Source organism: Apteryx rowi, unplaced genomic scaffold (genome assembly GCF_003343035.1).
Source record: "Apteryx rowi isolate R43461 unplaced genomic scaffold, aptRow1 scaffold_226, whole genome shotgun sequence".
Taxonomy (NCBI): Eukaryota; Metazoa; Chordata; class Aves; order Apterygiformes; family Apterygidae; genus Apteryx; species Apteryx rowi.
In genome coordinates this window covers 982,469-995,151 of record NW_020448597.1, presented here as the reverse complement: position 1 = coordinate 995,151, position 12,683 = coordinate 982,469, and positions in this window count along the sequence as shown.

Here is a 12,683-nt window from a genome sequence, read left to right as displayed (position 1 = left end):
TAATGACATTTTTGTTCTGCTTGGAGTTACTGGCTTTGTACCTAAACATGAATTTTTAAACCAGATGTAAAAAATAACATTCATAAGGTGCATTTTCTTATTATTCGTCTTCTTATACGTCTCCCATTTCAACTTTCCCACTGACACATGACCCTACTAAGAAAAGAGTAAGTTCAAAGTAAAGGTAGCATGAACTTTGTGGAAGTTCAGATTTCAGCTCAAACTTCACAAACATATTTTTTCTGTAGTTGTAAAGATTGGTTTGCATAACCACATTTTGATACTCTGTTCATATAACAAGATTTAAACAAAGAAATGTAGAAACAACATTTTCACTGACAAAACTAGGATGAGTTCTCCTAAACACTGTAATGGGTAAACTAGTCAGATCAGAAATACTGCTTTCATGATTTTTCCAATTCCTGACCTGCAGCAAAGGAACATCTGTAGTGAATAAACAAGGACAATTAAATCAGTATTTGTACTTGCAGCTGGACACTTCCGCATTCAGTATAAGGAAAGAGCAAAATATCACAAAACAGGGAACGTAGCTGAGAAAGTACTTCCAGACTCCTGTAGTGCAAAGTAATGATCGTTTATAAATGAATGCCACGGGCATGGTATGGAGCTACGTGTAGAGTCAGTGATGTTCCTGGGACAAATGACACAGAAATTGCCAGCACTCTGCTTAAGATACGAATTTCTCTTTGTGACAAACAAACAAACAGATGTTGTAGCAGCCAAACAGGTTTGTTGGTAAAGTGATCATTTTGCTCATATTCCTAGTGGTTCTGACTGGAACTGCTGTGGTTTCATAAATCTATTACAACTAATATACAAGCAAAAATATGTCAAATAATTGTTGCATAGTTTAATGCCCAGATTTAGAGGCTGAGAACTTTTCAAATCCTCTCTTTGAATTTAACTTCTACAGTATTAGCTGATGTTCTGTTCCTTGCTATTAGAAATCCCCGTGACAGTACTGGCAAATTCTCTGATTAGCTGGTGCCTAACACTCTGGCTATGAAATATGCATATATCAGTTTCAAAGTTCACCCTGGGAATAATTCACCTACGGAAATAACTTTTCCTTATGCTCTTATCAGCATTTTCATACACACACACACACACACACACACATACATATGTATCTCTGATACCCTAAATGATTACAAAAAGTTTAGGGTGTGCCCCAGCTCTGAAAAGCAAAGGGTTTGAATACTGCTGGAAAGTAATTAAACTCTAACTCTCTTGCATTTGGACTGAAAGAATCATAATCTAATTACAGACAATAAATGAGGTGAGATGATAGCTGGGTTTGCACATTTACATTCTCCTGGTGATATTACTCACTATTTATGGCATTTTTTTGCAGATTCACCTCCCCTGCTCCTCCAAGAATCAAAGGGAAAACGTGAAACCAGTTTTTGAGGAAATTGTTCTGTTCCATCTCTGAGCTAGACAGTCATAGGATGTTACATTACTATATGATATTCAACTACTTTATTATTATTATCTTTTAAGCAAAATTTTCAAGGCCCTTGCACATTTTTTAAACTAAATAAAAATTTTGTGACATACTGTCACAGATTTCTTTCACATATAAAGGAAATTGGAAAATGGCAGCAAAAGCTAACGAGGAAGAAGTTTAAACAGTCTTTATAGCCACTGACAGTTCATAACTCTTCTGAGAGCAGAAATTGTTTATAACTTCAAGATCATTTTTGCTTCAAATAAAGATAAATTTATAGTATCTCCCTCTCCTCTCATACATACTCTTTCTCTCAGATCAAGCATTACCATTTCACAAATTTCTGTTCTGCCAAATGCTGAAGTGCAGTGAGGATTCATGCCTTCCCAGGCATTTCAGCACTGGCTTTGTACCATGTACTACCCTGACTCAGGCTAGCATTGCTAGTACGCATTACCAGGTGCTCAAGTACAGTATTGCTGATAATGTATCAATAGCTTGAAATATTTGTAGTGGGGAAAAAAAAACAGAAATGTGGTGTGCTATATTAGCCAGGATGGCATAATTTAATTATGGCTCAGACCTCTCTTGCCACTATTCATATATTTTCAAAACAAGAGATCTTATGTTTAATAAAAATTCATACAAATATCAGTGTATTGTAAATATACTCCCAGAGCTTTCATTCATGCTAAAAAACTGTTTTACTTTTCTTTTTAGAACTTCTTTTTTATTCATATATTTGCTTTTAATGCAGCATTGCAGACAACAGTTATCAATTCTGTTCTTTCCTAGATGTATATGAAGACACAGAAACAGGAAATCACAGCATCTGAAAATCCAAAATTTGATTTCTTTTTCTCTATTATATATTGAAAGGAAATGCCAACAACTCTACAAATGGCAAAGGCTTATTCCAGCATTTTTGAAATAGCAACTTATCTTCAGTCTGATGGTCCCTTTCCTTCAGTTGTTCCCAATTGCCTGTCCTTTTTTTTTGCTTCTGTTGAATTAATATTTTCATGAAAAATGTATCTTTTTCATTCCTTATATCTTTCCCCTATTCCTGGGTATAAAAAACACCTTAAAAATGACAGTATAACACCTGTATTTTTATTATAATGATGGGTGAGAGAAATATGAAGAAATCAGGCCCAAGATGCCTCCCATGCTTGTGTTTTTAAAAAAATGCGCATGAGATTTTTACACGAGATGCTCTCCATGTTGGCAAGAAAAGTAATAAATGCAATATGTTAGATGGCAAAACACATTTGAGGTTTAAAGTAAAATCAATATTTTAACTTTTTTAAAGTAACATTACTTTTACTTTTACCAATTCATAAACTAATCTGTCAGGCAGTTACAGTTTAAAAATGTACATATGTATATTATTCAAAACATTTTTATTAAATTCTGTTTCCTTTCCATTTGAACTGCTTTTCTATTTGTTGCCCATAAGCCTGTTTTTCATTGACTAAAAGAACAAATAATATATGGATAATTTCTGCAAGCTACAGAATGTTTAGGTTATCTATACAGTTAAGATCATAATTCTCCAATGTAAATGAAACCAATCTTACTCTCTTTAAACAGATGGTACCCTACAAGTGCCTTCACAAATACAGTAATCCTCTTCCAGGATGTGCTGTTGGCGAGTACCTGAATCCTGCAGAAAAATGCAGTATTATTTCCGCAGAGTCAGCTATTAGATGGTTTCAGTTAGCTTCAACCAGGAAAAAAGAGAATTTCGAGCTGAGTTAGAGCACTCTAAAGAAAAAAGGCTACTTTAGTAAAAGCTAACTGTGTGGGAGATCATTAGGCTGAGATACATGTGTCGCTAGTGGGACTGAGCAGCAAGCGATGCGAAAGCACACAGTATGTCTGCTCTTTATGACAGCCAGTATGGATTGTTTAAAGCATTCTAAATTATGAAGAAATAATTCCACTTATTTAAAGTACCTCCCTGATCTGTGTTTACTAAACATTCTTCCCATTCTTCGAAGAAGAGGAAAAATAACACTTCTTTCTGTAAATATTCTGATCTCTTGATCTTGAAAGGAAGGGAAAAGGACAGCTTCACCTTGCCATTTAAAGCAGTGATAGCTGGTGCTTCCCAGACTCAAGAGAAGCACTGAGGGCATCTCAGAGATAATGTGGTCTCCAGATTCGTTCCCTCAGAAATAACCCTCTGACATGAAGGTGTCAGGCAGAGGGTGAAAAGTAGAAACATTTGTACGGAGCTCTTTGAAGTCCTGAGGTTGTCTGAAGGGTCAGGAAGCCAAGCAGGCCACCCCCACAAATGCCTCCACCTTTCATTCAAARCTGACTTCATCTGTGTGTTTCAAATTGGGACAGACCTTTGCAATGTGCAGACTCTTTGAATTTCCCCCTCTCTTTTCTCTTCCTTTTCTTGCTGGAGTGGATGGAATATTTTAATTGCCTTAAAATCATCATAGAGATTTCTGAAGTGCTCGTCACCATTACATCTTGCCACCCACCTTTTGAAATCACTGCAGGACCACAGGGCAAAAAATGCAAATGATTTTAAAGAAATAGCCAAACTGTTTCATCAGTTCTGGAGCCTCTGTATTTAAACTGCCAGTAGTGTAAATTGTTCAAGCTACTTTCCTGACAAACAAAAATAAACCAGTTCAATATCAGTTCCATTCTTCATTCTTGTAAGCTGACTTCAAGCACATTTGGCCCATATCTAAGTGTGTTGCAAGGCTCCCAAAACACTTGATTTCAGAACATATACTCTTATGTTCTTTCATTATAGATCTGCACACTACTTTAAATTAAGCCATCTGTCAATAATGTGGGATGTCTATAGCAAACTGAAGTAAAAGTCCACCCTAACAGTCTCTTAAATTTCTGTAAAATACCTGTACAATTTTTTAATAAAATGATTTCAAATACRCAGCTTATAATTTCTAATAGTTCTGTGGGTTTGTGTATGGATATGCATTTTGACTGGAAAGGGCATATATCATTAGTTTTATAAATAAGGAACAAAAATCTGCCTGGTGCTATGGTCAGCTAAAAGCCCTTTGCCTGGCCTTGTCCCGCACAACTCGCAGCCCAGCAGCAGAGCACACTCAGTCTCGCTCTGCCCCAGGGCTCCACCACTGCCCCCTCATTTCCTCTCTGCGCCTTGCTACAACCTCCGGGAAAAAATGTGAATGATTCTGTATGCAGGTCATTGCAGCCACGTTCCTACTTCCCATTTACAAGCAAAATTTACTGACCAAAAAAAAAGCAACAAAATGGAAGGGAAAAACATTTTGCTACAGAAAGAAGAAAAGCTCAGTGTTTGGCTTAAAGCATTCTTCTAACTATGACAGTGGAACTAGCTCTGCAAATAAAAGAATGCTTTTTCCTGAGATTACAGAGCAAACACAGGCAAATTGCCTTCTGCTTGTATTATATTGTTCTCATTTATTTTTGTTTCACTTGTCTTGTGTATTACTGGCTCTTAAACAAAAACACACTACTAGTTCAAATTCCTATTTGAGCTGTGTTTATTCTTTACCATTCCATCACAATTTACACAGTGCAACTAGCTACTTTTGGTGCAGAAATCAAATAGATATAAAAATAATACTGTGCTGAAAACTGGTTCTCAAACACCACAGAATTTTAATGGATAAAAAAGAAAATTTTTCCACACTGCATTTTGGACCTTTTCTCACAGGTGCTATCACATTCAAAACAGATTGCTAAGCTTTTATTTATTGCTGTAAGATCTATCTCAAAGCCTACCAAAGCCAATGGAGAGCTTGTCCATTAAACTACGTGAGGTACGTGTGAAGCTGTTCAAATGTGAGATGAGGATTATGGGGAAAACAAAGAGAAAAAGTCCTGTCACATGTTTTTCTCATTTATTCTGGTGGAGGGTTTTGCCATTTCATTTGTCCATTGATGACGCTCTCTTTGATGAAGGGAGATTTTGGACCGGAGATCAAAGGTAGGGAAAATAAACCATAACTGAAAGCAGTATAGGAGAGCAGCTCTGTGCATTTGGACCTCATTGCAAGTGTTGTATAGTGCTTTGTGTATTATTACTAAGGTACTGTAGAGCTTACAGAGGATGCAGAAAAACATTACAGAGTGTTACTTCGGGCTTTCACCACTACTCCCGTTAGACACTCTGCTCTTACACCCCATTATGGTTTCGAAACATTAACCCCTCTTTCAGAGCAACAGACTAATATTCCTAATATCACTGCCTGAGGAACAAAGTTCTCAGCAAAAAAGACAAACTAGCAGTTACATCGCGATGAGTTCATGTTAATGTAAAGAAGGTGAATATTCCATTAACTGCAGGGAGATCCTGCCACCCTGACAAAACAGYGGACAGCTGCACACAAAGGCAAAATACAAGCACCGCACTGTCCATGTAGTTCCATGCTTTACCTGCTGAAAGGTTAACTGCTGGCTGAACTTTGAAAAGGAAAGAGCTCATTGCTTTATAATCTCAGGTACAAATATACAGATCRATTTTAAGTAGCTAAATTGTTTTTTCTTTCTCCAATAAAGTGCAATCACACTTTTTCTATGGGCTTTCTTCAGTGTTAGTATAATTGCATTTGAAATCAGTCCCCACACCACTAGAGAAATGGACTTTGCTATAGATGCACGTGTATCATATAGCTCTCCTGGAGCTAGACGGCAATGGTCTCCCACAGCAGATGGTAGGAGGTACTGGGTAACTACACACGGTACAGAGAGAAACAGAAAGGGAAGGTAGCCAATACCAGCAAACACTTAAACTTTTTCTGACAGAAATGGGAATTGAGCATGTCTCAGATTGCTTCTACATTTGAAGTAATCTGGCATGCAACTGGGGGCTGATTCCTCTCTTCTGTATCCTGTCAGAAGCTTTCTGATTTATCACAGCTAGTTCCTAGGTAACTAAATGGCTGTGTTGAGAATATCTTTGCAGTACCCTAAAGACTTTTTTTTTTAATGCCAGTGTATTAGAATGCCCTTGAACAGTAAGTCACGTTGTCTTTTTCAATACATATTCTCTATTCACATATGAAAAACTGCAAATGTTCATATGCATCTCAGTAACATCAGACAAAGTGCAGGATCCAATCTTTATCACAATTTAACAGTCCATGTCAATCTCTACAGAAATGTTTGCACAAGAAGTAGTTCTTCGCAAGGCTCCGGCGTGTATGAAGTGAGCCTAACTCCTACAGAGGAGAAACCCTGCTTCCTTGCTGCCTTTCTATGGAGGCTGCTTTCTAGACAGCAACAAAAGTGCAGTGAAAGATTTCAAAAACTACAGATGGATATAACAGGGTCACACTGTAAGCAATAAAACTGCTGCAGTTTTGGGCTGGAAAGCAACAGTTTTGCTGTGCCAGTTATAAGACCCTTAGAAAAGAAGCAAAGGGTCATTTCGTCATTAGGATCTGTAGTAAAGAAACAACAGACAACGAGTCTAGAAGACAAATAAAGGATTAAACACCTAGGGAGTCCATTCAAGTAAAAATTTACAGCAGGGTTCAGTTCACCATGCAACACAAACACAAGAGTGTTGATGGAAATCCTGCTCCACCTAAAAAGATAATATGCATACATCTCTTCCAACTGTGTGCTGCATTCCAGGGCAAAGTACAAAGCTTCAGGTCACAGTGGATCTGATAACTCAAATGCAATTTAACCTAGAAATACAGGACAGACCTTCTGAACTATAGCACCTCAGTACAACAGCATACCCCAACTGAAACACGTTCTTATTCAGAAAGTACTTTTTAGTGCCAACACTGAGAGTGTTTTCATCATGGTACATTTGTTATGTTTCTTGCAGTTCTAAAAATTATCCTYTATATCATTTTCCCTATTTTTAAGTCAAGAGCATAACCACACCTGAGAGAAGACCAAAACTGTGTTGCAATCGTTCCTGTGTCTTCCTTAGAGTTACACTCTCCTCTTTAATTTCACCTGGCTGATTTTGACATTTATCAGACCATATTCAATTCTAAACCTGTTTTTCAAACATTTGCCAAGTCCTTTAAGCCTGTCATGCCTTTAAGCCTGACCCATCCACAAGCTGTATATAAAAGTATAGAACTTTTACAAATATATGCAGTTATTGCAGATCATTATTCTAAACAGAAGGCCGGGACAGTTTTCTGCAGGATTCCATTTGAAATTCGTTTCAAGTGTGTTAGAAAGATACAAACAAATAGGGAAAGCCTGTGAGAAGCAACATAAATTAGAAAAAAGGTTTAGAAAGCTTGACTGAACAGGGAAGGCTAAGAAAATGCATTTGTTTTATCTTGGGGGGGAAAGAGACCAACAGATAATAAAATCAGTCTTCTAGTATGTAGAACAAGTTCTCCTAATAAAAGAGTGATCACTTTTTCTGCACCTCCAAAAAAAAGTAGGACAAAGAAAGACCTGCCAAGTATATAGCAAAGAAGATTTATGTTAGATAATAGGAAATAGTCTACCTAGGGATATATACACTATGCCTCACTGGCGTTTTTCAGAAAGAGAGTAGAAAAAGGTCTAGCTGTAACAGAGTAAATAGACTGGATCCTGCCTCTAGGAGTTCTGCATGATCGATCTATTGAGACACCTGCCGGGCTGGCTTTCTCCAAGTCTCTGACTCCGTAAGTGCCTCAGACATTGGTGTTCAGTGTTGGCCACGCAACTTGGGGATAGCCAACACGTGTTGGAGTCTAGCCCCTCAGGGATCCTTGCTGCCTGGCGGTCCTGCTACCAATATCCAAGCTAGCTAATCCAGCTAGGTTTGCACAAGCTACAGCCATAGCAACGTGCCTCTTCACAAAGTGCTACTGAGCATGAGCATCCAGATGGTCATCGCTCCCCATCCTCCTGCTGGCATAGCAAAGGTGCACAAAGTGGCGATTGTCAACCCTGCCTATTTAGGAAACCAGAAAAAAAAAGATCTGTCTTTGCCCCAAGTCCATAAATCAAGGATATAATATACTTAGGTACTTCTCCATGAGAAATAAGGATTGTGTTATATCATTGTTATATATAATAAAAGGCAAAAATGAGCAGGGAAATTGTGAGGGTGGGAGAGAAGCTGTGTATTCCCCAGAGAGGTAGCTAACAGGTAATAGCAGCATTTCAGGTCCTAAGCCTGAATGCCCAAGCCTTTTAAGCAGGCAGTTCCCTTCCTTACAATAGATAATGGCAAAGAACAAGGGAAGTTAGAAGCCATCAGACCCACTTAGTAACTACCTATTTGAGCCATCCCATACCTCGACTAACATTGCAGAACAGAAAAGGATTTGTGTAGCAGTTTCAGTTCTGGTCTGTGTAGAGTTTGGTAATCTGCAAATGCCCAGGTCCATACAAGTATGTAATCTTACAGCACCTTAAACCACTCCCAGTAGTAGAGTCTGCCAGCCACTAGCAGGGAGCTCAAGCAACCTTGCAGAAAGCTGACCGGACCTGAGCTGTCCATGGACTAAGCTAACACATAAAAGAGGTATTGAGCATCCTGGACCAGCTCACCACACATTCATGCAGTGCAGGAGAAGAGGCCAGAACTTGGGGAAGGATGATACTGCTGCAAACTCAACTTCAGTCAACCCAAGCTGCTGGGGAATGTCATTTTAAGAGCCATCTGTTAAATGCTCCTGCAGGAAAGGAATAGTTGCAAAGTCAGCCCATACAAATACAGCTCAGGGAAATCCAATACAAAACAATCAGGAAGCAGCCACTGATCTGAGAAAATGAAACTAACACCCACAGAGAAGATATCGGACTGAAATAATAAAAGGAGCATAGCTGCTTTTAACACGAGCGCTAAGACTATGTAAATACAGGTTTACGGCAGCAGAGCTATCCCTGAGACTTTTATCTCATCAGTGCTCAACTCGGGAAAAGCATGTTTCTTTGCAATAAAATAAYAGTAAGTTAGGCACAATCAGTATGCTATAGCAGTTAGAGGATCATCAAGAACTGATAAATTAATTCTATTGATTTTTATGTTATAACTGGTATGTGCAAAAAGAATGAAGACAGAATTAATCAGCAAATACTTGGGGAGACTAATGCAGGAAGCAAAATGATGAAGAAAAGACAGCAACCTTAGTAGATTCTTGATCATGTTTGACCCAACTTTGAAAAATACTATTTCCTATTAGTGCACTATTTGAAATATATTTTTGAAAGTGTGTTGCTCTATAGCACATTGAGATGTAACACAGTGGTCTGTAAACCCTACTTTGGTCATTGTAGGATTCCACTTTATGAAACTGATATGAACCCTACAATTCACACCACATTTTGGCAATTTTTGTATTAATAATGTGCCTTATAACAAGACCTCAATTGGAACAGTCAAATGAAGTGAGGCGGAAGTCTGTTCAGAGAGCTACGAATCTGCCACTCAAAGGATCTGCAGTGTTATTAAACTATTGCAACAATCACATAGTTTATCAGATAAAGCACAATATAGGTACCATTATTTAACAAGTTTTCAACCAGGTTTCTTGACTTACTCCACAAATACATATATTTTAATGAGTTCTATGCCAGGAAAGTAGAATGGAAAAAGTACTGTGGCAAGACACCTGAGACAAGACACAAGAGAAATACTACAGACTAAATAACTAGAATGCCACCTCACCGGTGTTTGTATGTTGATAAAGATGGCACAAGGTCACTCAGTCTTCAAGAATGAAAAAGAAAATTCAGATTCCATACAGCAAATTCTGGTCAGCCACTGTCTGGCCACTGCAAAGTAAAATTTTTTGAGACAAAAATATATTAGGAGGAATTAGGAGGAATATTTAGGAGGAATTACAGAGATAACAGAAATATAGTGAGGTAATAATCATGGAATGTAGCTGATAAAAGATAGAGTAAAGGTAAAAATAGCAAAGCAATATTATATATTAATGATGTGACAAATCATAAAGAAATCAGAGGAAATAGCAGAGACCAAAATCACTCTGGAAACTGTTAGAACTGGGAACTTGACAACTGTTGGGAGTCCGTTTGATCTACAGGTCACATTGGACATGGACAGCAATCTCTGTAATTTTAATAGGTAAAGAAAATGCAGAAGGAATGGTATCATCATGGGAATTGTTAACATACATTAATGAACAAATCCTGTGAAGTATGGTGGGAGACAGGATTTCAATGGTGAATTTCCACACCAGTCACTGAGCAACAAGACACTATTTTTGACTCAGTTTTGCTGAATAATGAGACTACAGGGAAAGACCTCATGTAGAAAAAGAATTTTGATTTTAATAAATAATGAAGTCATTCTAGAAGAGTTGATTATATGCTGGAGTAGCAAATCAACAGACCTGGGATGATCAGAAATTTGAATATAAATACAGTCTCATTGTCATGCTGAAATGTCTGCAAATTAGATCTGAAGTAAGAAAAAACTTGTAGGAAAATGGTGCTGTTGATAGCCAAATAGGCAAGACACACCAGATCGTAAGAGCAGACATGGTTAATTGGCATCGCTTACAGAAAACACACTTAGTGAGAACACTGGAAGAACAACCCAGTGAAAACTCAGAGTAGAGAAGCTAAAGATGAGCCCGACTCACAAGACTAGTAGGACTGAAGCTGCTTAGCGGTAATGTTATATGAGAAAACACAGCTAGCAGGAKGTACTAACAATAAATCTAGTTAATAGGAAGGAAAAAGGAATAGGAAGGAAATAGTGTTTGCACAGCTCCAAATCAGCAACCTAGGACATGGGGCAGGTAACCTGGAAACTAGGTATGCCTCCATAACCAGCAGCAGAGCTGTGACAGTATAAATTAGGATAAAGCTGGGGAAATTCAACAGTTGCTATGGGGCAACAGCTCAACTTGCCCATTGCTTGGATTCTTCTAGATGAGAAGGGATCAACTGCCTCAGCAAGTACACACAGCTAAAGGGAGTAAACTTTAATGGTCTCTAGGGAGGCAGGCTATGTCTGTATAACTAAAGGTACCTGTCCCAGAAAGCAGTCACTGTCCCCAAGAAAATGGTGCAAAATGGCTCACATCCACACTGCTCAAGGCTAGCAACCTCTAAAGCAGATTGCCAGCTACTAATGGCACTTGGTGTCTTCTGGGCTTCTGGTGCTGAGTCAAAGATGGTATTATTATTTTTTATAATTTTTCATAGCAGAGTGCTTAAAATAATGTGGGAGCTGCATCAAAGCCCAACAAGGCGATGTTTTTATTGCATCACATCAAGTACTAGTTTGCATCCCTTAAGGCTGGCATGAGACTATATGGGAGTGGTCAATGTTTAGCCATATCACTCCATCTGCTGAGGATACCTTCCTGAAAAGTGCAACGGTTAGGAATTCAACACAGTGACACAGTTTTTCCCATAAGAATTTATGCAGTAGAGGAAGAGTGCAATGCCAGAACTTAAGAAATATGTGTAGCTTAAATACATAGGGACAGTATATATGAATGGAAGATGGAAAGGCAATAGTATTATCATCAGCATTGTCCCCTGGAGGAGATGCTGGCTTCTCCACAGCTGGCTTTGTGGTGGCTGGAGGTGCTGTTTGCTTTCTAAAACAACTCACTGGCCTAAGGCTTTGATCAGTAGATCTTTTTAGAACAAAAGATCACATCTTGCAGTACCCTGGTGACCTCATCTAGTTGTTCTCAGAGCAGCCATCATCCTGAAGGATTTGCAGCCTCTTCATTCATGAGATCAAACACACAACATAAATCTGTTAGTGCGAGCACTCTTTCTGCCACCCTTCTGAACAATTACAGTCTAAGGATTGCCATTGTCTTCCTTAGATGCCACTTGTTTATCATGGCCAATCAAGTCAGTCAAGGGCAACGGATGAAAAAACAGGGTAGTGACAATGGTCAGTGGAAGAGGGTATTACAAGACTGGTGATAGCACTGTGAAACACTGGAAGCAGAAGCAACCAATACCAGGGTATTTCTGCACAAAGCTTGTTCAGATAGTGTTGGAGGATTATGCAGGGTACCATACAAGCACACTGCCTAAAGGAAAATATCTCTGGAGTAAACTATTGAAGAAATATACCCAAGCTACATTTCAAATGGAACTGTTTGTATGCTTCAGAGAAAGAGCCCAGGAATAGACTAATATACATGCAGTGTGGAAAAGCAAGCAATGAAAACCAAAAAGCAGGTCAGTAAACCTGGTTATTCAAAAGTGCCTGTACTGTAGAACATTACAGAATCACAGAATCACAGAATCGCTGAGG